Source organism: Balaenoptera physalus (genome assembly GCF_965194825.1).
Source record: "Balaenoptera physalus genome assembly, chromosome: 16".
Taxonomy (NCBI): domain Eukaryota; kingdom Metazoa; phylum Chordata; class Mammalia; order Artiodactyla; family Balaenopteridae; genus Balaenoptera; species Balaenoptera physalus.
The window spans coordinates 55798697-55825325 of NC_138898.1; the positions used below are offsets into that span (position 1 = coordinate 55798697).

The 26629-nt window shown below is 43.6% G+C and overlaps 1 protein-coding gene and 1 long non-coding RNA gene across 2 annotated transcripts in view; one reads left to right on the plus strand and one right to left on the minus strand.

The window, feature by feature from the left end:
* RBFOX1 (RNA binding fox-1 homolog 1) overlaps positions 1-26629 on the plus strand; it is a 2204869-nt gene that overhangs the window by 200079 nt on the left and 1978161 nt on the right. The gene's annotated exons all lie outside the window — the stretch shown is intronic.
* The window catches only part of LOC309644867, a 793618-nt gene that overhangs the window by 128071 nt on the left and 638918 nt on the right, over positions 1-26629 (minus strand). The window lies entirely within an intron of this gene.

The following is a 26629-nucleotide window of genomic DNA, read 5'->3' on the forward strand; positions in this document are numbered from 1 at the left end:
TGCAGGTTTATTCCTTGTTGATTTCTTCCGCCTTGGCACGTAGACATCTGAGAGAATCTAACCAGTTTGGAACTCCCCTTCTGATGGTTCTTTCATGCTCAGACCCTGCTGCGGTAAAAATCAGGGGACTGTGAGGGGCGGGGCTCTCTGGCATCAGATCTTTCTTTGCTCTCCTGGGGTGCACCATTTTGCTTGGCTGTACACAAATGATTCTACGGGGGAATCTCAGTGCCAGGGAAAAGAGAAAGGATTGTTGTCTGAGGTCAGAGTAAGGAGGAAACTTGTCACTATTCTTACTCCCAGGTGACATTTGGGCAGGGGATGCTCTGAGACCCTTTGTGACTTCTAGGTGAGCTCCTCTGGGGCCCCAGTGACTCAGAGCTGAACATATGCACCAGAGATGCACAGCAGCCTGCTTTGTGGGAGTGTGGACAGACTTTGAGGCAGGCCTGTGAAGCGTGATAGCTCCATGACCTGGGCGGCCTCCTTCGTCTCTCTGAGCCTCAGTGTCCCCACCTGGAAAATGGGGCTGACTGTAGTCCATGGTCCATCGTCCATGCCTCTCACTGTTGTGATGGTTAAATGAGGTCACATGTAAACCGCTCAGCCAGTACCCAGTGTGCGGTGGGCACTCAACGAATGCCAGATATATACTGAAAATATCAGTTTGATGGAGGCCCCAAATAAGCCTTCTGTTTATTCCTCTTGAGCAATAGGATTCTGTCTGGAGTGGGCTCCTTGAGAGAACCAAAGCGTCTCTTCCTCTGGTCTGGTTGGTCCCGGTTGTTAATTTCCAAGACCCATTTAATTTTGTTTCCCTTCACTCTCAAGAACAAAGATATCCTGCTGAAAAGTCAGGAAATGAGAGATAGAAAGGGGACTTCTCAGAGAGCGATGATCTGTAATGACCCATCACCAGGGATAAACTCCACTGTGGCAAAAAATAATGAAACATCGATTCTCAGAACCTATTAAAAGTCAGATTTATATGAGACTTTAAAAAAGCAATTAGTCTGGATTGAAACTAATTAGTGATCCCCCGCCCCCCCCCTCCCATCTTCAGACAGTTCAGATACAGGGAGGTTATTAAGGACCTACTATGTGCAGGACTTCAAAGATGGTAAGGAATTCTACTCTACTTTAGAGAGATTAGATACAAACAGAAATGACTGTTATTTAAGAAAGAAATCAGTTCCATGATAGATGTACAAGCACAGTGTCATGAGGATTCAAAGACATGCATCTTCTCTCGTTCTGGTGCAGCTCCACGCAGGATCCCTCTTAGCTCCTCTGTTCAACTTTTCTTTCTGCACCAGACTACCAGAGTTTTATCTCTGGCCCTTTAAAATATCACTTTGCATACTTTCTGGATGGGTTTAGTCGTGCACATGGCCCCCAACTACCTCCGTATGTGCTGACACCCAGCTTCCCTGTCTCCAGGCTCCAACTGTGTGGCTGACGTCGCTGCTGGGAGGTCCAAGGTTAAACTCACCACCTCTCCTGCCCCCAGACCCATCACCCCTTCTGTGTCCCTCTCTAGATTAATATCACCACATGGGCCCAGTCTCCCAAGTGTCCATTCCATGGTCACTCTGGATTCCTCCATTTTTCTGCCTCCCACATTTAAATTGGTCACTCCAGATGCTCCAGATTTTGCTTCCTAAACATCTCTTGAGACTGTTTGTCCTCCCCATCCCACTGCCTCTCACCAGTACTGTTAGCTATAATAGTCCTCTAATTGTTCCCCTGTCCCTCATCTCTCCTGCCCCCTTCCCCTCTCCCCCTACCCCCACTGCTGCCAGGATGACCTTTCTGAAATGTAAACCATATACTTTAACTTTTTTTTTTTAATTAATTTTTATTGGAGTATAATAGTTGCTTTACAATGTTGTGCCAGCCTCTGCCGTGCAGCAATGTGAATCAGCCATAGGCATACACACATCCACTCTTTTTTGGATTTCCTTCCCATTTAGGTCACCACGGAGCAACGAGTAGGGCTCCCTGTGCTATACAGCAGGTCTTCATTAGCCATCCATTTTATACATATATACTATTTTTTTTTTACCTGAAATTCTTCTACATTTCTTTTTTTTTTCTTAACATGTTTATTGGAGTAAAATTGCTTTACAATGGTGTGTTAGTTTCTGCGTTATAACAAAGTAAATCAGTTATACATATACATATATCCCCATATCTCTTCCCTCTTGTGTCTCCCTCCCTCCCACCCTCCCTATCCCATCCCTCTAGGTGGTCACAAAGCACCGAGCTGATCTCCCTGTGCTATGCGGCTGCTTCCCACTAGCTATCTGTTTTACATTTGGTAGTGTATATATGTTCATGCCATTCTCTCACTTTGTCCCAGCTTACCCTTCCCCCTCCCTGTGTCCTCAAGTCCATTCTCTAGTAGGTCTGCGTCTTTATTCCCTTCTTGCCCCTAGGTTCTTCATGACCATTTTTTTTTTTTAAGATTCCATATATATGTGTTAGCATACAGTATTTGTTCTTCTCTTTCTGACTTACTTCACTCTGTATGACAGACTCTAGGTCCATCCACCTCACTACAAATAATTCAGTTTCGTTTCTTTTTATGGCTGAGTAATATTCCATTGTATATATGTGCCACATCTTCTTTATCCATTCATCTGTTGATGGACATTTAGGTTGCTTCCATGTCCTGGCTATTGTAAATAGAGCTGCAATGAACATTGTGGTACATGACTCTTTTTGAATTATGGTTTTCTCAGGGTATATGCCCAGTAATGGGATTGCTGGGTCGTATGGTAGTTCTATTTTTAGTTTTTTACGGAACCTCCATACTGTTCTCCATAGTGGCTGTATCAATTTACATTCTGACCAACAGTGCAAGAGGATTCCCTTTTCTCCACACCCTCTCCAGCACTTATTGTTTGTAGATTTTTGGATGATGGCCATTCTGACCGGTGTGAGGTGATACCTCATTGTAGTTTTGCTTTGCATTTCTCTAATGATTAGTGTTGTTGAGCATTCTTTCATGTGTTTGTTGGCAATCTGTAATCTTCTTTGGAGAAATGTCTATTTAGGTCTTCTGCCCATTTTTGGATTGGGTTGTTTGTTTTTTTGATATTGAGCTGCATGAGCTGCTTGTATATTTTGGAGATTAATCCTTTGTCAGTTGCTTCATTGGCAAATATTTTCTCCCACTCTGAGGGTTGTCTTTTCGTCTTGTTTATGGTTTCCTTTGCTGTGCAAAAGCTTTGAAGTTTCATTAGGTCCCATTTGTTTCTTTTTGTTTTTATTTCCATTTCTCTAGGAGGTGGGTCAAAAAGGATCTTGCTGTGATTTATGTCATAGAGTGTTCTGCCTATGTTTTCCTCTAAGAGTTTGGTAGTGTCTGGTCTTCCATTTATGTCTTTAATCCATTTTGGGTTTATTTTTGTGTATGGTGTTAGAGAGTGTTCTTTTTCATTTCATTCTTTTACATGTAGCTGTCCAGTTTTCCCAGCACCACTTATTGAAGAGGCTGTCTTTTCTCCATTGTATATTCTTGACTCCTTTATCAAAGATAAGGTGACCATATGTGCGTGGGTTTATCTCTGGGCTTTGTATCCTGTTCCATTGATCTATATTTCTGTTTTTGTGCCAGTACCATACTGTCTTGATTACTGTAGCTTTGTAGTATAGTCTGAAGTCAGGGAGCCTGATTCCTCCAGCTCTGTTTTTCTTTCTCAAGATTGCTTTGGCTCTTCGGGGTCTTTTGTGTCTCCATAGAAATTGTGAAATTTTTTGTTCTAGTTCTGTGAAAAAGGCCAGTGGTAGTTTGATAGGGATTGCATTGAATCTGTAGATTGCTTTGGGTAGTATGGTCATTTTCACAATGTTGATTCTTCTAATCCAAAAACATGGTATATCTCTCCATCTGTTGGTATCATCTTTAATTTCTTTCATCAGTGTCTTATAATTTTCTGCATACAGGTCTTTTGTCTCCTTAGGTAGGTTTATTCCTAGGTATTTTATTCTTTTTGTTGCAATGGTAAATGGGAGTGTTTTCTTAATTTCACTTTCAGATTTTTCATCATTAGTGTATAGGAATGCAAGAGATTTCTGTGCATTAATTTTGTATCCTGCTACTTTACCAAATTCATTGATTAGCTCTAGTAGTTTTCTGGTAGCATCTTCAGGATTTTCTAAGTATAGTATCATGTCATCTGCAAACAGTGACAGTTTTACTTCTTGTTTTCCAATTTGGATTCCTTTTATTTCTTTTTCTTCTCTGATTCCTGTGGCTAAAACTTCCAAAACTATGTAGAATAATAGTGGTCAGAGTGGGCAACCTTGTCTTGTTCCAGATCTTAGTGGAAATGGTTTCAGTTTTTCACCATTGAGGACGATGCTGGCTGTGGGTTTGTCATATATAGCCTTTATTATGTTGAGGTAAGTTCCCTCTATGCCTGCTTTCTGGAGTGTTTTATCATAAAAAGCTGTTGAATTTTGTCAAAACCTTTCTCTGCATCTATTGAGATGATCATATGGTTTTTCTCCTTCAATTTTTTAATATGGTGTATCACAATGATTGATTTGCGTATATTGAAGAATCCTTGCGTCCCTGGGATAAATGCCACTTGTTCATGGTATATGATCCTTTTAATGTGCTGTTGGATACTGTTAGCTAGTATTTTGTTGAGGATTTTTGCATCTATGTTCATCAGTGATATCAGCCTGTAGTTTTCTTTCTTTGTGACATCTTTGTCTGGTTTTGGTATCAGGGTGATGGTGGTCTTGTAGAATGAGTTTGGGAGTGTTCCTCCCTCTGCTATATTTTGGAAGAGTTTGAGAAGGATAAGCGTTAGCTCTTCTCTAAATGTTTGATAGAATTCGCCTGTGAAGCCATCTGGTCCTGGGCTTTTGTTTGTTGGAAGATTTTTAATCACAATTTCAATTTCAGTGCTTGTGATTGGTCTGTTCATATTTTCTATTTCTTCCTGGTTCAGTCTCGGAAGGTTGTGCATTTCTAAGAATTTGTCCATTTCTTCCAGGTTGTCCATTTTATTGGCATAGAGTTGCTTGTAGTAATCTCTCATGATCCTTGGTATTTCTGCAGTGTCAGTTGTTACTTCTCCTTTTTCATTTCTAATTCTGTTGATTTGAGTCTTCTCCGTTTTTTTCCTGATGAATCTGACTAATGGTTTATCAATTTTGTTTATCTTCTCAAAGAACCAGCTTTTAGTTTTATTGATCTTTGCTATCGTTTCCTTCATTTCTTTTTCATTTATTTTTGATCTTATCTTTATGATTTCTTTCCTTTTGCTAACTTTGGGGTTTTTTTGTTCTTCTTTCTCTAATTGCTTTAGGTGTAAGGTTAGGTTGTTTATTTGAGATGTTTCTTAAGGTAGGATTGTATTGCTATAAACTTCGCTCTTAGAACTGATTTTGCTGCCTCCCATAGGTTCTGGGTCGTCGTGTTTTCATTGTCATTTGTTTCTAGGTATTTTTTGATTTCCTCTTTGATTTCTTCAGTGATCTCTTAGTTATTAAGTAGTGTACTGTTTAGCCTCCCTGTGTTTGTATTCTTTACAGATTTTTTCCTGTAATTGATATCTAGTCTCATAGCGTTGTGGTCAGAAAGGATACTTGATATGATTTCGATTTTCTTAAATTTACCAAGACTTGATTTGTGACCCAAGATATAATCTATCTTGGAGAATGTTCCATGAGCACTTGAGAAGAAAGTGTATTCTGTTGTTTTTGGTTGGAATGTCCTTTAAATATCAATTAAATCCATCTTGTTTAATGTATCCTTTAAAGCTTGTGTTTCCTTATTTATTTTCATTTTGGATGATCTGTCCATTGTTGAGAGTGGGGTGTTAAAGTCCCCTACTATGATTGTATTACTGTCAATTTTCCCTTTTATGGCTGTTAGTATTTGCCTTATGTATTGAGGTGCTCCTATGTTGGGTGCATAGATATTTACAACTGTTATATCTTCTTCTTGGATTGATCCCTTGATCATTATCATTATCCCTTGATCTTCTTTGTCTCTTGTCATAGTCTTTGTTTTAAAGTCTATTTTGTCTGATATGAAAATTGCTATTCCAGCTTTCTTTTGATTTCCATTTGCATGGAATATCTTTTTCCATCCCCTCACTTTCAGTCTGTTTGTGTCCCTAGGTCTGAAATGGGTCTCTTGTAGACGGCATATATATGGGTCTTGTTTTTGTATCCATTCAGCCAGTCTATGTCTTTTGGTTGGAGCATTTAATCCATTTACATTTAAGGTAGTTATCAATATGTATGTGCCTGTTACCATTTTCTTAATTGTTTTGGGTTTGTTATTTTAGGTCTTTTCCTTCTCTTGCATTTCCTGCCTAGAGAAGTTCCTTTAGCATTTGTTGTAAAGCTGGTTTGGTGGTGCTGAATTCTCTTAGCTTTTGCTTGTCTGTAAAGGTTTTTGTTTCTCCATTGAATCTGAATGAGATCCTTGCTGGGTAGAGTAATCTTGGTTGTAGGTTTTTCCATTTCATCACTTTAAATATGTCCTGCCACTCCCTTCTGGCTTGCAGAGTTTATGCTGAAAGATCAGCTGTTAACCTTATGAGGATTCCCTTGTATGTTATTTGTTGTTTTTCCCTTGCTGCTTTTAATATTTTTTCTTTGTATTTAATGTTTGATAGTTTGATTAATATATGTCTTGGCATGTTTCTCCTTGGATTTATCCTGTATGGGACTCTCTGTGCTTCCTGGACTTGATTAACTATTTCCTTTCCCATATTAGGGAAGTTTTCAACTATAATCTCCTCAAATATTTTCTCAGTCCCTTTGTTTTTCTCTTCTTCCAGGACCCCTATAATTCCAATGTTGGTGTTTTTAGTGTTGTCCCAGAGGGCTCTGAGACTGTCCTCATTTATTTTCATTCTTTTTTCTTTATTCTGCTCTGTGTTAGTTATTTCCACTGTTTTATCTTCCAGGTCACTTATCCCTTCTTCTGCCTCAGTTTTTCTGCTATTGATCCCTTCTAGAGAATTTTTAATTTCATTTATTGTTTTGTTCCTCATTGTTTGTTTGCTCTTTAGTTCTTCTAGGTCCTTGTTAAACGTTTCTTGTATTTTCTCCATTCTATTTCCAAGATTTTGGATCATCTTTACTATCATTACTCTGAATTCTTTTTCAGGTAGACTGCCTATTTCCTCTTCATTTGTTTGGTCTGGTGGGTTTTTACCTTGCTCCTTCATCTGCTGTGTGTTTCTCTGTCTTCTCATTTTGCTTAGCTTTCTGTGTTTGGGGCCTACTTTTCACAGGCTGCAGGTTCGTAGTTCCCTTTGTTTTTGATTTCTGCCCCCAGTGGCTAAGGTTGGTTCAGTGAGTTGTGTAAGCTTCCTGGTGGAGGGGACTAGTGCCTGTGTTCTGGTGGATGAGGCTAGATCTTGTCTTTATGGTAGGCAGGTCCATGTCCGGTGATGTGTTTTGGGGTGTCTGTGACCTTATTATGATTTTAGGCAGCCTCTCTACTAATGGGTGGGGTTGTGTTCCTGTCTTGCTAGTTGTTTGGCATAGGGTGTCCAGCACTGTAGCTTGCTGGTCGTTGAGTGGAGCTGGGTCTTGGCATGAGATGGAGATCTCTGGGAGATTTTTGCTGTTTGATATTACGTGGAGCTGGGAGGTCTCTGGTGGACCAATGTCCTGAACTTGGCTCTCCCACATCAGAGGCACAGCCCTGATGCCTGGCTGGTGCACCAAGAGCCTTTCATCCACACGGCTCAGAATAAAAGGGAGAAAAAATAGGAAGAAAGAAAGAAAGAAGATAAAATAAAATAAAATAAAGTAAAATAAAATAAAGCTATTAAAATAAAAAATAATAATTATTAAAAAAAATTTTTAAAAAGTAAAAAAAACCCACAAAAAAACGGACAGCCAGAACCCTAGAACAAATGGTAAAAGCAAAGCTATACAGACAAAATCACACACAGAAGCATACACATACACACTCACAAAAAGAGAAAAAGGGAAAAATATATATATATCGTTGCTCCCAAAGTCCACCTCCTCAATTTGGGATGATTTGTTGTCTATTCAGGTATTCCACAGATGCAGGGTATATGAAGTTGATTGTGGGGATTTAATCCACTGCCCCTGAGGCTGCTGGGAGTAATTTCCCTTTCTCTTCTTTGTTTGCACAAATCCTGGGGTTCAGCTTTGGATTTGGACCCGCCTCTGCGTGTAAGTCACCTGAGGGCGTCTGTTCTTCGCTCACACAGGACGGGGTTAAAGGAGCAGCTGATTCGGGGGCTCTGGCTCACTCAGGCGCGGGGGAGGGAAGGGTACGGATGCGGGGCGAGCCTGCGGCGGCAGAGGCCGGCGTAACGTTGCACCAGCCTGAGGCGCGCCGTGCGTTCTCCCGGGGAAGTTGTCCCTGGATCACGGGAGCCTGGCAGTGGCGGGCTGCACAGGCTCCCGGGAGGGGCGGTGTGGATAGTGACCTGTGCTTGCACACAGGCTTCTTGGTGGCGGCAGCAGCAGCCTTAGCGTCTCATGCCCGTCTCTGGGGTCCGCGCTGATGGCCGCGGCTCACGCCTGTCTCTGGAGCTCGTTTAGGCGGCGCTCTGAATACCCTCTCCTTGCGCACCTGGAAACAAAGAGGCAAGAAAATGTCTCTTGTCTCTTTGGCATCTCCAGACTTTTTCCTGGACTCCCTCCTGGGTAGCCGTGGCGCACTAGCCCCCTTCAGGCTGTGTTCATGCCGCCAACCCCAGTCCTGTCCCTGGGATCCGACCAAGCCCGAGCCTCAGCTCCCAGCCCCCGCCCGCCCCGGCGGGTGAGCAGACAAGCCTCTCGGGCTGGTGAGTGCTGGTCAGCACCGATCCTCTGTGCGGGAATCTCTCTGCTTTGCCCTTCGCACCCCTGTGGCTGCGCTCTCCTCCGCGGCTCCAAAGCTTCCCCCCTCCGCCACCCGCAGTCTCCGCCTGCGAAGGGGCTTCCTAGTGTGTGGAAACCTTTCCTCCTCCACAGCTCCCTCCCACTGGTGCGGGTCTCGTCCCTATTCTTTTGTCTCTGTTTTTTCTTTTTTCTTTTGCCCTACCCAGGTACGTGGGGAGTTTCTTGCCTTTTGGGAGGTCTGAGGTCTTCTGCCAGCGTTCAGTAGGTGTTCTGTAGGAGTTGTTCCACATGTGGATGTATTTCTGATGTATCTGTGGGGAGGAAGGTGATCTCCGCGTCTTACTCTTCCGCCATCTTGAAGCTCCCTCTCTTCTGCATCTCTTCAAGGCCCTTAGGGTACTTCAGTGCTCATGAGCACTTCGAATAAGGTCTTCTGCAGTTTGGATTCTGTTTACCTCTTACTTTGTCTCTTACAACTTTCTAGCAACTTTCTCCTCTAATTTTTTCCATCCATCCAATATTTATCAAGCTCCTACTATGTGAAGGCAGTTGGGTAAGTGCTGAGTTTACAGTGGTGAACAAGATGGACATGGTCTTTGACCTCCTCAAGTTCACAGTCAATAAACTAACAGGTAATTAGTAAACTAAATGTGAAAGGTGCCATAAAGGAAAAACAGGGTGATACAAGGGAGAAAATGGGAGGAGGGAGGTGCACTAAGGGTCTTTCTTCCTAGATTCAACTAAACATTCAGACTCATAAGAATTCCACAGTTCACTCTCAGCATCACAAGCTCTAGGAGGATAGAGGATGGGAAACCCAGCTGGCTGCTAGGGCAACACCAGGTGTTCCTCCTCCTCAGTGGTTCATGCAGCATCAGTGCAAGAAGACTTCACCTTGGGCAGGGGTGGGTCTGCCCTGGCTTAGAAGATGCATGTGTCACAGGAGCCAGTATCTCTTGTCACAGTGCCATAAGCAGAGCTCTCAGGAACTCTGCAAGGAGCATCTTAATACAGAGGAATGACATCAAAATTATGGCATCCCATCAGGTACTTATAGTTCATTTATAGTTCTTCCTAGACCGGATGCCACATACCAGTGAGAGGTCACTTATACTCTGGGTAATGTTGCCTAGTAATAGAATTGACATCTCAGCTAATTAGTTTACCAGGGAGACTGTGCTAGGAAGTTAACTGAAGGTTAAGTTCTCATACAGAAGGAGGAAGGGTTTTGTTGTCCCTTTGCTCATTGGGGGGTTTCCTTAGATAGAGTGGTCAGGGATCATACTGTTTTAGTTTAGTTCTCAAGTTGGAAGAAGGTGGGGGAAGAGTATCTTAGGCAAAGAAAATGGGAAGAGTTTGGTGTGTTCCAGGAAGGGAGAGTCAAAGGAGGTAGGCTGGAGAGGTGGGCTGGGGCCCATGGCATCCTGTGTGAGGAGGTTGGGTTTTATTTGAAGTTTGGATTTTATTCCTTGTCCTTGCTGACTTAGAGTGAAATGCAGTCTTCTCACTAAGTGATTGCATGCTTCCAGTGTTTCAGGTACAAAGTTGCCTGGCCAAAGTCTTTTATGCCTTCCTCTGTAGGAGTCTATATCAAGGGGTGTTCTAATTTATTTTTTTTCAGGGGAAGGAAGGATTTATTATTACTTGCAGCAAGTAAGAAGAACACCGGGATTTTTCCCAAAGTAGTGACTCTAAGGGGTGTTCTAATGTTGCATTGCTATATAATAATCCACACTAAAAAAACATAAAACAACAACTATTTTATTAAACTCAGAGAATCTCTGGATCAGAGGTTTGGACCAGTGTGATGGTTTATTTTGTGTGTCAAACTGACTGGGCCACAGTGCCCAGGTATGTGGTCAAACATTCTTCTGAGTGTTCCTGTGAGGGTATTTTTGGATGAGATTTACCCTTAAATTGGTGGACTTTGAGCAAAGCAGACTGCTGTCCATAATGTGGGTGGGCCTCATCCAATCAGTTGAAGGTCTGACTAGAACAAAAGACCTGCACTGAGCAAGAGGGAATTCTGCAGCAGAAGGCCTTTGGACTTGAACTGCACACAGCCAATAGGGTGTGTAATATATAGAAAGACATTTATTTAAAGGAATTGGCACACACATTATGCAGCTTTGCAAGTCTAACACCTGCCAGTTGGTCCAGCAAGCTAGAGACTCAGGGGAGATGGCTCCCACATCCCAATAGAGTGTTAAAGGAGTTGGGGCCATGTTTCTAAAACCAACACAGTATGTTATCTGGCTACAAATTATTTGCATTTATCTCACCTGCAAAATATACTTGACTCTCCTCTAAGATCCCCTAAAAGTATCTCCCACTATACCATCAAGCTTGGCTTGAGGCCAAGGATATCATAAACCTTATTTAAGGTCTAGATGTGGTTGAGGATCCTTGAGTTTGGTTCCTTGGATATAGTTCCTCTAGATCTGAAGACCTGTAAACTGAAGACACAAATTATCTGCTCCCCTTCTCTGCACAATATGTAATGATGAGACAGGTGTAGGATAATTGTAATAAAAGTTCTTATTCAAAAAAAAGGGGAAAACATAGCAGTCAGTTGCCCATAGTAATTCTAAAATTCAGCTTGGCATATAAGGACCATTTCTTGATTAAGGTTCAAAACAGGTCTTTGGGAATGATTTTTGTGGCTTTTGGCTCCATCCTCTGAGATCTTGATTCTGACCTTTGAGTCACCTTCTTTTACCCCCATAAGAAATAGGCCATATTTGCAGCTGAGTAGATTTCTCAACTTTCTTTCTGTCTGTAGAAGTTTGGGGATCCAAAGAACCCCTTTTATTAGTACCATCTCAGTTCTTCTTAGTCCAAGCTGGTATAATTACTTTAAAAACTTTGTGGATTTCTTATGTGGCAATTCATTATCTGTTTCATTTGACCAAAACTACACACATAAATCTCTCTGAGATAAGTCCTTCTGTAATTGGGCCTCCTGTGGGGCTCCTGTGGGATAGCACACTTAATATCCTTAGAAAATCTATTGTCTTCAAGTACCTCCTTAAGATTCTCAGATGGGATTTTGTTCGACTGAAATGGTCTCTAGGAGGCACCACCTTAAATATTTCTGAGATTTTTTTTTTATTGAAGTATATTTGATTTACAATATTATGTTAGTTTCAGGTGTATAGCATAGTGATTAAGTATTTTTGCAGATTGTATTTCATTACAGGTTATTATAAGGTAATGGCTATAATTCTCTTTGTTACACAGTAAATATTGTTGCTTATCTATTTATATGTATAGTAGTTTGTATCTGTTTATCCCAAACTCCTAGTTTATCCCTCCCCCCTTCTCTGTCCTCTTTGAAATTTCTGAGATTTTAACAAATGGATGTCAGTCACCATTGGCCTCATTTTTACTCCAGAACAAGCATAGTGTTCTGATAACAATCTGGAATTGATGTGTCCTTTCTTACTTTGAGTGCCTTTTGCTGGGTGGAAAGATTGTCCTTGGCTTTTTGTATTTACTCCCAACTTTCCCCCAAATGAAATCATTTATTCTTTAATTGAGCTCTGTCCTTCCTCAGTTTAATACAGGCATCTAGAAGAAGCCAGGAGACACCTTCAATACTATGGAAATCTCCTTAGATGCATCCCTGAGTTCATTCAGAACACTTTTAGTTTCCAAATGACTGCAACCAACAGTGCTGTCAAACTTTCTTCCACTACAGAACAAGGAACTCCTTTTTCCTCAGCTTCTAATAGTGGTTTCCTTCTTGCCCTCACCAACTGTTTCCTCGAGGCCTGTCACATGGTTGCCAAGTGAATGCCACATGATCTGGGTTTTGATTTAGTGGCATCCCACTTCTAGGAACCAACTTTTGTTCCAGTTGTCTGTTGCTCTCTACCAAATCACCCCAAACTTAGCAGTAAAATAGGATGATGATTTTATTCTGTTTGTCGGTTCTGTGGGTCAGGAATTTGGACAGGGCATAGCTTGTCTCTGTCCTCTAATGTTTGGAGCCTCAACTAGGGAGACTCAGATGGCTGGGGGTGACTCATACAGCTTGAAGCTAAATCACCAACTGGAAACTTCTTTACTCACATGTCTGGTGCCTGGGTTGGGATGATTGAAAGGCTGGGCTCGGCTAGGGTTCTTTTTTTTTTAATTGAAGTGTAGTTGGTTTACAATATTGTGTTAGTTTCAGGTGTACAGCAAAGTGATTCAATAATATGTGTGTGTGTGTATATATATATATATTTTTTTTCAGGTTATTTTCCATTATAGGTTATTACGTATGTTGGATATTGTTCCCTGTGTTATACAGTAAATCCTTGTTGCTTATCTATTTTATATATAGTAGTGTGTATCTGTTAATCCCAAACTCCTATTTTATTGCCCCCCTCCCTTTCCCCTTTGGTAACCATAACTTTGTTTTCTATGTCTGTGAGTCTGTTTCTGTTTTGTAAATAAGTTCATTTGTATTATTTTTAGATTCCACATGTAAGTTATCTCATATAATATTTGTCTTTGTCTGACTTACTTCACTTAGTATGATATTCTTTAGGTCCATCCATGTAGCTGCAAATGGCAATATTTCATTCTATTTTATGGCTGAGTAATATTTCATCATATATATATATATTGTATATACCACATCTTCTTTATCCATTCATCTGTTGATGGACACTTAGGTTGCTTTCATGTCTTGGCTGCTGTGAATAGTGCTGCTATGAACATTGGGGTGCATGTATTTTTTTGAATTAGGGTTTTCGTCTTTTCCACATATATGCCCAGGAGTGAGATTGTTGGATTATATGGTAGCTCTATTCTTAGTTCTTAAAGGAACCTCCATAATGTTTTCCCATAGTGGCTGTAACAATTTACATTCCCACCAACAGTGCAGGAGGGCTCCCTTTTCTCCGCACCCTCTCTTTGGCTAGGATTCAGGGACAGAGTGCCTCCATGGGACTCACCCATGTGGCTTGGGCTTCTCATCACATGGTGGCTGGGTTTTAAAAGGAACCATGTCAAGAGGGAGTGCCCGGAGAGTGAATTTTCCAAGATACTAAGGCAGAGGCTATGTGGCCTTTTATAATCTGGCTTCAGAAGTCACATAGCATCACTTGTGCTGTTCCTTATTGGTTGAAACAGTCACGAGCCCACCCAGATTTGAGGGATGGGACATAGACCTCCCCTCTTGATGGGAAGAGCATCACCTGATTTAGGACCAGGTTTTAAAACCACCACAAGAAGCAGACTTTGGAGACTACTTAGGAGTCTTTCTTTCATCCTTACCCAAAGTGACTGGGTAAGTTTCCAATATTTCTCTTCTCCTCCTTAGGTTTCTATAAATGTTTGATTCAACTGGATCCTCTTCTTCCACAGAGAAAGACCCGTTATTTCCCTGTATAGTCTCCACACATGTGATTTCAACAACCCAGAAAGTCAGTGCTTTGGTATTTATTTACATTCTCTTTGCTCACTCTCTTAATGGGAAGATAGAAAGATGGTGGTATAGCCATGATAATGGTCATGAAGAGGGAGATGGGGGTAGGGGTCCTTGGCCAGAGAGCCCTGGTCTTGAGAAATAAGTCCTTGAAATAAAGCCTGTTGGTCTTGGAACAGAATTAGCCTTTGACTTCATCCCTCAATTTAGGGAGGACAGTTCATAGCATTAACCCAAGGCTTCTAGTGTTTTCATTAGGTATTGTTTGGATGAAATTGAACCTCATGAGTTTTGTTTACATTTACAATGTTATGAATACCAAAGCAATCCATGTGCACTATGGAAAAACAACAGGAGAATGTAGAAAAATATAAAAGAAATGAAAAATTAACAGAAAATGAATGTTAATATTGTGGCATATAGAACTAAAAAACCCACAACCATGTGCTTAAAATAAGCAGATTACTCTATGTACCCTGACACTTAAAAAAATGTAATGCATAAGCCCATTTCTTCGTGTCATTAAATATAACAGTGGAGCATGATTTCTAAAGGTTACATAATATTGAATTGTACGACTGTGCTATACTTCACTTAACCAGTCCCCTTTTGTTGAACGTTTAGGTTATTTCAATGTCGTGTTGGGTTGTTTGGCTCATGTAGGATGAACCCAAGTGAAACCCACTTTGTCTATCATCACCCTTGGCACCTTCCATGGGTTACATTTATTTGGGGGAACAGATCTGACAGGTTGTGGAAGTAGAAATAGACTTATTCTGTGTTGTCCCCAAGAGTGGCGCCAAGACATCGTCAATCATGACGATGATAGTGGTGATGACAATGATATTGACAACTAACATCGTTTAATGCATCCACCCAGTTGTTCATGTTAAAAACACACATGTCTTTGCTTTGTTCCTCTTTCTCACCTGCCACACCCACTCACCAAGACCCATCAATTCAGCGTCCTAAATATTTCTTGAATCTACTTTCTTTGCATTTCCGTTGACGCCTTTCTTCTTTCGATTAATTTAATAGATATGGGCTGTAGAACTGTCTTCTAGTCAGTGTGTTACTTCTAAAGTTCAGCCCCGGTCATTCCAACGTGTAAGTCTCATCACCTTGGAATAATAACCAAACCCCTTCTCGTGGCCCACAAGACCCAATCTCACCCCTACTTCTCTTCTCCATTCATTCTGAACTTCTCTTGCCTCTGGCACAACCCTGTCTCTGAAGGCCTTTGTCCTAGTCAGCTTGGGCTACTATAACAAACTACCATAAACTGGGTGGCTTAAACAATAGAAATTTATCTCTCACAGTTCTGAAGGCTGGAAGCCCAAGATCAAGGTGCCAGCTGATTTGATTCCCGGTGAGGCCTCTCTTCCTGGCTTGCAGTTGGCTGCCTTCTCACTGTGCCCTCAGATGGTGAAGAGATGTATCATCTTTCTCATGTCTCTTGTTTATATAAGGGCACTAATCCCATTCACAAGGGCTCTACTTCTATTACTTAATAACCTCCCCAAAGCTCTACCTCCTAATACTGTCACACTGGGGATTGGGGCTTCCACATGTGAATTTTGGAGGCACACAAACATTCAGTCCCTAGTAGCCTTTGAGTCAACTCTTCCCTCTGCCTAGAATGCTCTTCCTCCCTTTCTCCCAGTTATATCAGTTCATATGTTTCTTCCTCCAAGAAGCCTTCCCTGACTATCCCCCGACCCAAGTCTGAGTTGGGTGCCCTGCTAGTGCTCAGTGTGACTATCTGTGTAGATTTCCTTCCTGGCACTTATTTTATTTGTCACAGAATGTTATCTTACTTCCCAGTGAATTGTGAGCTCTGAGAGAATAAGGACCCTTTTCTCTTCCCATCAGATCTTAGCCCAGTGTCCAGCACATAGTATGCCCTCATTAACTATATGAATAAATGAAAGCCATGGCTGCTGCTTGTTGGCCAAGCCCACCCACAAGTTGACAACTCTCTCCCACATACAAGAACCAGCTCAAAAGCCCTCCCGTGTTTGCTTTCTGGGGGGTAGAAAATTATCTTCTAGGTAGAAAAATGCTTTAAAAACAGAATAAGCAAGTACTTGTGTAAATCATTAATAAATCTGTTTACTATTTTTATTTGCATTAAATATCAAATATTGCATTGAGTTAAATATTAATATTGCATTAAATATATATTACATTTTAAAAATTGAGTACTAGATGCTCTTCCTCAGAGTTGGATTATGAAGGCTTTAGCACAATCAACCCAGCATGTGCTAACTGTGTATGGTTGTTTTCTGTGTCATTGTTGATTTATTAGGGTCCTCAGGAACAAGAGAAAAGGTGAGAGGCTGCGGGGGCCCGCAGATGGGTGGTATGGCTAGGAGGGCAGCGCTGCACAGTGAGAGTTGATGTCTGATGGCAGGAGGAGAGAGGAAAGGAGAGGAGGAGGGGGAATATACAATTTATCATGCACCTGTTATTTGCCATACATTGTCCTAAGGGATTTGCATGGGTTATCTCATTTCATTTCATTAGAGACCAATGAAACAGGTACAGTTATTATTCTACCTCACACAGGTGAGTCTCACAGAGGTTGGGAGATGTGCACAAGGCCTCGTAGCCTTGGTGGGGCTATCATGGGCAGTCTGATCACACTCTTAACTATGAGCCTCTGCTGTTGCTTGAGGGAGGAGTTTAAAGGTTGCTATTAATCAAAATGGACACATGGGTTTTAAAGAATTTTAAATTTTGGCTGTCTTTATTCCTAATGACAAGGGAACATGATGGAATTTAGACCCACCTATCCACCCACCTATCCATCCATCCATCCACCATCCACTCATCCACCTATCCATCATCCATCCATCTTACTGGTTCTTGCTGAGCTCCTGATGGGTACCAGGAGTGGCTAGGTCTGGGAATATAGGAGTGAACGAGGCAGATACAATCCTTATGCTGATGGATCTCATAGTTCAGTGGCAGAAGCCAGGACCACTTGACTTTTAACATCCCAGGCTCTTTCCCCTTCACCAAGATGCTTCCATAGTTTGAAACACTCTTGGCTCATGTGGTGTATCCTGTGTCTTGTGTCTCTGAAGAGCCAGGATGGGCTATGGTACTGAAGGGAGCTCTCTGGCCTGCAGTACTTACCATGCCCTGACCTCTTGGTGACTTGCTCAGAGAGTACCTGGTCAACGTCATCTCTTCCTGATGGCTGGATTCGCCCATGCTAGGCAGGATTGTCATCCGATCTGTTGTGCCCCAGTGCTCTGAGGCCACATGTGAACACGCATTGGAGTCTAGGTTAGATATGGCCCTGGGTCTTCAGGGAAGACCCTTGTCCCCTGTGTTAAGGGCCTCATCCACATGGCTGACAAGCTGTTCCCTGTCCCACCTGTATGACAGATACAGCGTACCTATTCAGGTGGGTCCCAAGGCTTCGTCACATCCCTGTGCACTGTCATGGGGCTGATGGGACCAACTAGATTCTGACATAGACCAACCGTAGCACTTTGCTAGACCAACTGGTAGGGTCCCTCAGATCCTAAATTCATACTTCAGTTCAGACTTCTCATCTGAATCCCACACTGACATGTCCAGCTGCTTTCTGGACTATTCTAAATGGATGTCTAAAGGACATCTCAAATGTCATGTGTCCACTTGTCCCGTGCCTATCAAACACTTTCTTACTCTTCCCCCAATTTTTCCTTCTCCCCAAATATTCCCCGCTCAGTTATTAGCATCACCCATCACTTTGCACCAGATATGCAACTCAGAAAACAAGATGGTATTCTCCCATCCCCACCCCCTGGCCTGCAAAACACACACACACACACACACACACAGACACACACACACACACAGACACACACAGACACACACACACACACACACAGTGAACCACCACCAAGTCCTCTTGATTCTATCTCCAAAATATTTCTCAAGTCTGTCTCCTTTCCTCCATTCCCTCCAACACCACCTTAATTCACACTTGTATCACCTTTTGCAAAAACCACAGGTGCCTCTCAACACATTAAGCTATCTCTACTCTTGTTCCATCCAAACTATTGTCCATGTGAGAATTAAAGTGATCCCGTCCCTTCCTGCCGTCATGTTTAGTGACTTTCCATTGCCCTTGGGAAGACTCCGGACTCCCAACTTGGGCTGGATCCCAAGGCTCCTTTGATACTGTGCCCACCCGTCCCTCCAGCCTTGCCTTATAGCACCTTTTAGCGTGCTCTGTCCCCCTAACTAGGATGCAAGCCCCTGAGTTCAGGAGCTGCTGCTGGCTCACTCTGGATTGCCAGTTCACCAAGCACAGTGCCAGGACAGAGCAGGCCCCAGGAAATAGTGGTGGAGTGAATAAATGAGTGAATGAATGAATGAATGAATGAGGTAGCAAGACAGATAATGATTCCTTCCAAGTTGGTGGTTCTCTTATTTGTTCTCTTATTTGCACACTGCGGGGGTTTAAAAGTGGGGTGAAACCTTGATCCTGTTCTTCCTGTGTCCACACTATGGCAGACACAGAACTCTCCCTTCGAGAAGGGACGCATAGCCCAGCTGTGAACGGTGTGGACAGATGACAGCCTCCAGCTGTTAATGCCTTGGGCCCGCCTCAGCCCTCGAGCTGCCCTTCTCTTCTCAGGTCGGCGCTGGCCGATGACTGCAAGACTGTGGTCCTAGGGCCTGACCCTTTCTGCCGGACACAGGACTCCTGTAATGGGCACTTGGCTCTGGAGTCCCTGGCGAGCGGCCAGGAACTGTCAGGTCTGCATCCCCACTGATAGCTTCCCTTATCCCATCCTGCCTCCTCCCTTCTCCTTGCACAGCTTGTGTCAGGTGTCCTGTGACTGCTGCAGAAAATGATCACGAACTGGCGCTGTAAAACAACAGAAGTTTATCCTATCACAGTTGTGGAGGCCAGAAGTCCAAAATCAAGGGAGCTATGCTCCCTTCAAAGGCTCTAAGAGGGGACCCCACATGCCTTTTCCAGCTTCTGGTGGCTCTGGGCGTTCCTTGGCTTGTGGCTGCATCGCTCCAGTCTCTGCCTCTGTCTTCACATTGCCCTCTTTGCTGTGTCTGTGTCTCTTATGTCTCAAATCTTCCTTTTCTCTCTTAAGAACACTGTCTTTGGATTTAGGGATTCCCTCCCTACCCCACCCCAGTCCAGTGTGACCTCATCTTACCTTGATTATATCTGCAAAGACCTTTTCCCAAATAAGGTCACATGCACAGGTTCTGGGGAATTAGGACTGAACATATTTTGAGGGGGGGACACTATTTAACCCCCACTCAGGTGTTACTCCCCAGTAAACCTTTTGCATGGCTAACTCCACCTTGACATCTGCTTTCTAGGAGACCCAGTTGACAGACTTTCTTCCCTCATCTGGAGTGTTCTGCTCCTTGCCTGTTATGATATTCCACTTCTGCTTAAATATTTTTTGCCTTCCCAAGTCACTTGGAAGTTCCCTGAGGGCAAGTGTGTGTCCTTCTGGACAATGCCAAGTGTGACCTTTCATTTATGTGAAAGAATCTGGGGACAAGAGAGGTCTTGGAATTAGAATTAGACAAAGCGGGTCTGAATCCTATCTCGCCAACCACGGGGACACTGGGACCTTTACTTCCCTCTTTTCATGATCTGTGAACCAGACATGATAATAATATTCACCTTTCTTGTGGTCTTTTTGTGAGGATTAAATGTTTTCATTCACGTATGATGGGGGGAGTTCGCCACTGTTCTGTCTACACCGTTACAACTTCTCTTCCTCACCCTCTATCTTTTAAGGGGCCTATAAGTCTCCTTTGAAAAAGGAGGGGCACCCGTGAAAAGGGGGCGGGCACATGGAGAGGTTTCGTTGGGGCTCTGCAAAGGCTTGGGGCGTGAGCAGGACTCCTTCTGGACCATCTACAGTCTTTGGGTGGCTGTTTGTGGAAGACTCTTTCCACATGGTGATGGAGCTCCTCATCCTGGGTTATGTGATCTCCCTCAAAGGGCAAGATTGTTCTGTATGCCTATTGGATTGGCAGCTGCCTTTGGATATCAAAAAAGACTGAACACTATTTCTTTCTCTTTTCACTCCTGCTAAAGCAATCCTAATCCTCCCAGAGGCAAGGAGGAGGCCTCTGATTGATGGAAAGTCTTATATAAGGAGGGGCACCAAGGAAAAGTGCAAAGATTAATCCAAGTTCTAATCCTGTTGCAGGAGCAAAGTGTGTCACCTGCTTGGGCATTGTGCAGCAGCTATTATGAATATTGTTGCTTGATATCCCATTGTCATTGTCCTTGTCATCGGGGTGGGGAGTGAGGGACACGCTCAGATGTCAAGGCGGAAATTCTGCTCACGACACGGATGACGGGGAAGGAGTGTCTGCAGAAATACTCCACTGGGTAGAGGGACAGAGATGCCGCAAGCAAACCGGGTTCTTTCCTGCAGTTTTGCATTCTTGCTGTGCCTTCTAGGAGATTGCAGCCTGGAGAGGAAACAAGAAAGCCTGCCCAGAGGTGACTTCACCCCGTCACGGTCTCCCTGTTTTCAAGGTCATGCGAGCAGAGGACAGATCCATTTTTAAGAGTGATGCGTGGAGTGGCAACATCTGAGCTTCCAGAGAGTGCAATGGTGTGATGCTGACACAGGATCCTGCTCTGCCCTGTCCTCTGCCCCTCCTTCCTCCTCTCCTTCTTCCCTACTCCTTCCTTCCCCTTAAGGCACTCGTGTTCCCAGACGAGGCGAGCAGAGGGGGTGGGCAAGGAGACTAGCCTGCAGGGAGGGAAGGTACCTCATTATTGTACTGGACACTGTTCAGAATTAGAGCTCTGGGCCCCACAGCTCCTGCAGCAACCAACCAGGCTCTGGTGAAAGTTTCAGGCAGTTTTCTCTTCCCTTTAAAGCCTGTTGGGACATTTTCAGTAGACGAGAAAGGGGTAGAGTTCACCTTAATCCTTCTCTGTCCCATATTTCTGCCTTTAAGTGGACCCAAGCCCAAGCCTTGTAATTATCTCAAAAATAGACCTGATAGCCATGGTGCATTCGGTGGGTTTCCTTGGCGGTGTCTAATGAAACAGCGCAGCGAGGAGGAGATAGCCTGTTGGTGGGTGGATAGATGGCCCTGCATCTGTTAATCTCACATTTCATCTCCGTTTAAGCAGTCTCTGAGCTCATTAATTGTCTTTCTGAGAAGGGCCAGGCATTTATCTTTGAGAGCCATCTAGCTTCACTGAGTTCATACAGGCTAAAGAGAAGGGGAGGGGCAGACTGTAGGTGTCCACCTAATTTTACTGAACAAGAAATAGATAGTTAGACAGAGTGATGGCTCTTGATCTGTTTTGCCTGATTGCCCGGCCACCAGAAAAGTGGTACCGGTTGCTGCCCCCACCAGTGGTGGATGAGAGTGCCACCTCCCCATAGGCCGTCACGGCACGGAAGATCACCCGTCTGTTTCTGACATAAGGTGGAATTCTGTCAACGCCCACGTCATAGGAACAAACATAAAAGAAACTCACAGAGCTGCCTGATGCACACAGAGTGCCTGTCTGTTTTAAACAAGCCAGACACACAAGCATTCAAACTTTATGAGAAGGATAAAGTAAAATGACTCTTTATACGCTGCCACGATATTTTTTTAACCATCAGGTCCCTCTGATGGTGCATTTAAAATAAATTCTGAATGTCGATGAATAGGGGAATAATTAAATAAAATATGGTTCATCCATAGTATGGAATTCTATGCAGCTGTTAAAAAAGGAAGCGATGGCTCCACACCAGGGGTTCTCAACTGGTGGTCCCCTTGGGGGACCCTTGGCCGTGTCTGTAGACATTTTTTGTTGTCACGACTGGGGGAGAGGATATGGTCCTGGCATTTAGTGGGTAGAGGCCAGGGATGTTGCTAAACATCCCACAATGCACATGACAGCCCATCACAACAAAGAATTATCCAGGCCAAATTTTCAACAGTGCTGGAATTGAGAAACTCAGTTCTACATGAATTATCTGGAAAAGATTTTCATACTCTGTTGTTAAGTTTATAAAAAGCAAGTGTTGAGATCACTATCTACAGCTCCAATCCATTTTTTAAAATTAAGAAGTATATATTATGTGTATCTGCATATGTATATATAGGCAGATATGTTTGAACATGTTTAGGAAAAAACGCAGGAGAATAGATGTCTAATTTGTATTGTTTTTTGAGGGGTGAGTTTGGTGAATAGTAGGGGCTTTCTTCATTTATAATTCAGAAAAGAGTGGTGAGGAAAATAGTATTGATTGTGATTTGTATGGATTCAGTGGAGACCCTACCTTTCCAGGATCACACATACTGCAAAGTGGATTTTCACAGGGCAGCACGTACATTGCTTTTCAAGGGACTGTTATATGAGGCTCTCTAGATGAATGCTATGAATGAGATTTTTATAGGAGACTCTTTCTTTTCATTGCCCAGTGTCTGCCATTAGTTACAGCTGAGCCTGGCAATACTAGGTCTCGATTTCTTAAACAAACAAAATAAAATGAAACTCTGAATATGGGGGAATAAACAGATCCTAGTGCATAAAAATTCTTTAAAACCACATCATGGCTCACTAAGATGACCAACACTCAGAAAAACAACAGCCATGGAATATTCATTTTGACCAAATTGTCCTTCTGGTCCCTTTGCTTTCAGCCAAATTGTTTTCAGTAGCACAAAGAGACTTGTCCAGAAGCCTTTGAAGCATCTATTATCATGCAGTTATTATGCAGTAACCAGACCAGGGGGGAGAGTGCAGTGCAAGAGGCACAGCTGCCGTGGATCAAGAGGGTTGGAACATGAGGATGAGTGAGAGGAGGTACCCAGGCTTCAGGCTCAGGGGGCTGGCAGAACTGGGGTGCACTTCTCCAACCCAGGAGATGAGGAGGCACAATTGGTGGAAAGAGGAGGGCATGGCTTGGACCGTGTGATGTTGAAATGTCAGTGGGACACCCATGTGGAGAGAGCGAGAGGACAGTCAGTTTGTTGGGTCTGGAGCTCAGGATGGCAGCCAGGACCAGACACACACATACGGGGGTCCTAGAGGAGGTAGGGGTTGAGGTCTGGATGGGACAGGAAATGGTTCCAAGGGAGGGGGAGTAACGTGCATGCAGAGGCGGATTCCTAGAGGATGCTGGCGTTCCCGGAATGGGCATAGGAAACGGAGCCCAAAGGACGAAGGGCTTTGGGAAAAGATGTCAGAGAGGGGACAGATAGACTCACTGCAGAGGGTTCCTGGCAAGGTGAGAAGGGACAAGGGTTCTGGGCTGTGCAATAAAGCTGTCTGGGTAAGGGGGGGGCGGGCGTTGAGGAGTAAATGAGAAGGCGGAGGGCCCTCACATTCTCTTCCTAGGAGCTGTAGCCTTACTTGGATTTGTGATTCCCTAATTCCTGTCTGCTTCTCCTCCAGACTGTAAGTGCCCTTGGGGACCATGTCCATTTGTTCTTCTCACTGTGTCTCCAATGTTGAGCACAGTTCTGGAGGGTGGACAGAAAGAAGCAAAGAGAACTGAGCTTTTACAGTTGCTAAAGGAGGTGAGGGAGCAAGGAAGAGAGGGGCTCAGAGGAGGAGCTGGCGTAGAAGGAGGGTTTGGAGATAAGGGGAGGGATGCTGGACAGAGGAAAGACCTGGGGAGGCACAGGGCTCGGTTCTGAGACCCCAGGAGAAAGATCTCTGTTGGTCCACCCCCTTGTATGCAGACCCTGGGCTCCACCTTGCCTCTGCCCACCTTTCAGCCTGTGCCTCCCTTGTAAGCTGAGGTCAGAGACCCACCTGAGCCTGCCCCGTGGACCAGGCACTGATGGGGGAGGAGAAGACGGGTGCTCTACCCTGCCTGTGCCTTTCAACACAGGCAGGCAGGACAAGCCTTCTTGTTTACACTTTGCGAACAGGAGAGAAACGCCACAGGTGTGCCTGGTCTAACAGCCTTTGGGAGCTGGTAGGAGAAGCAGCTCAACATTTATTCCACGAGTTACCTGTTTCCAAATTGTGGCTCTAGCTCTGTCATGTCCCCGAAGATTTCTCTTTACGTGGACGGTCTGTGCTGTCTAGTCCTAGCCCACGTTCATTGTTAATCTGTGGGGCATGGACTTGACCAACAGTGGTAATAAACATACTAATAATGGTTCTAGGTATTTTCGCCCTAAAGCTTCTGTGCTGTAAACATCTTTGCTGCAAACATTTTCACCCCATAACTAATTGGCCTTAAGGCGATTTTGCTGTAAAAGATAAAATAACTGGAAAACAGTTGGTTTCGTTTCTTCACTGACTCAGGACTCCCATTTTTATATTCCATCCATCTTCGCCCTCATGATGGTCTAAACAGTGATGAGTAGATGTGGTCGTCTTAAAACAGTGGATGGTAACAACTACTCTATCGAAGTAGTTGATAGAAAACACGGTGATAAAACTTACTGGAAGTGTGAAATTGAGAGTGCAAAGCCAAATCACATATTATACTAGAAAACGATAGCATCAGTTTGCAAATGCTTCGGTGATTTGAAGGCACAAAGTTGAACCCATGTTTCCAACAGAACTTTGGAACATTCACCAACGGCCATGTGACAATCTGCCAAGAAGAAGCAGCAGTGATACAGAGCTCAGTTACAAACACGTATCCTGGTGTTTGAGATGGATCCTTCTCAGTTATTTGCTCAGTATTGCTGTGAATCTACACGCATTTTATTTCATTTTTATTTTTTAGATTAATTTTTTGGAGTATACTTGGTTTACGATGTTGTGTTAGTTTCTGCTGTACAGCAAAGTGAATCAGTTACACATATACATATATCCATTCTTTTTAAGATTCTTTTCCCATATAGGTCATTACAGAGTTTTGAGTGGAGTTCCCTGTGCTATACAGCAGGTTCTTATTAGTTATCTATTTTATATACAGTAGTGTGTATATCTCAATCCCAGTCTCCCATTTTATTCCTCCCCTCCCCTTTCCCCCTTGGTAACCATAAGTTTGTTTTCTACATCTGTGACTCTATTTTTGTTTTGTAAATAAGTTCATTTGTACCAGTTTTTTTAGATTCCACATATAAGTGATATCATGTGATATTTGTCTTTCTCTGACTTACTTCACTCAGTATGAGAATGTCTAGGTCCATCCATGTTGCTGCAAATGGCATTATTTCATACTTTTTTATGGCTGAGTAATATTCCATTGTATAATATTTGCATGCATTTTATAAATTTATTTATTTATTTATTTATTATTTTTGGCTGTTTTGGGTCTTTGTTTCTGTGCGAGGGCTTTCTCTAGTTGTGGCAAGCGGGGGCCACTCTTCATCGCGGTGCGTGGGCCTCTCACTATCGCGGCCTCTCTTGTTGCGGAGCACAGGCTCCAGACGTGCAGGCTCAGTAGTTGTGGCTCACGGGCCTAGTTGCTCTGCGGCATGTGGGATCTTCCCAGACCAGAGCTTGAACCCGTGTCCCCTACATTGGCAGGCAGACTCTCAACCGCTGCGCCACCAGGGAAGCCCTTTGCATGCATTTTAAATGTGTGAAAATATTTTGTATTTCACGATAGTCTTAAATTTTGTTATTCATTTTTCATGTTTCATTATGTCCTTTTTAACATCACTCTTTACTTTTTTGTTATTTTATCTTTTACAGTAAAATTGCCCGACAGCCAATTAGTTTTGCAGTGAAAATATTTGTGGCGAAAATGTTTATGGCAAAAAGGCCTGCGGCAAAGATGCTTTGGGCAAAGATGCTGGTCTAGGCTAATAACAGCTCTTGATGCTGGGGCCTTTGCTGAGTGGTGGCCATGAACCAGGTGTGTGGTATCTCACTTGATCCCCATGACCACCCTGTGAAGTAGGAGGGGAGCCCGGAGCTCAGCCTGGGATGGATGGGAGGTGACGGTGGAACGTTGTCGTCTCAGGTGGCCTGGTCTGCTGTGTCCAAGACCTTGGGCAGCAAAGCAGAGCAACCTCCCATCGCTTTGTCTTTAAGGTACTGGCTTGGTTAAGCTCCCTGCAGCTTGTTGGGCCTGGAGCCCTGGCTGGGACTAGCCAGTGCCAGGGCATTTTCTTTGGTTCAGCAGAGTCCAGGAAAGGGGTTCTCTTGTTTCTCTGCCTTGGAGTCCGAGGTGCTTGGGGAGGCCACAGGCATGTGATGAAGGGGCTCAATCTGAGCTTTGGGCAGGGAAAAGGGGAGCTTGTGGTGTCTTCTTTCCCTTTAGGTGGGAAACCATCTCGACCAATAGGAAATATGGTGGAAGTGCGAGCAGAGGGCGGAGAGAGACAGGAAGGAAGAGAAGGTTTACTTGGCTTGGATAGTGATGTCCCAGGCCCGGGGTCCACCTGGCCCTGGGATTTGCATTTCACAAAGTGTCTGTGCAACTCACCTTTTCCCTT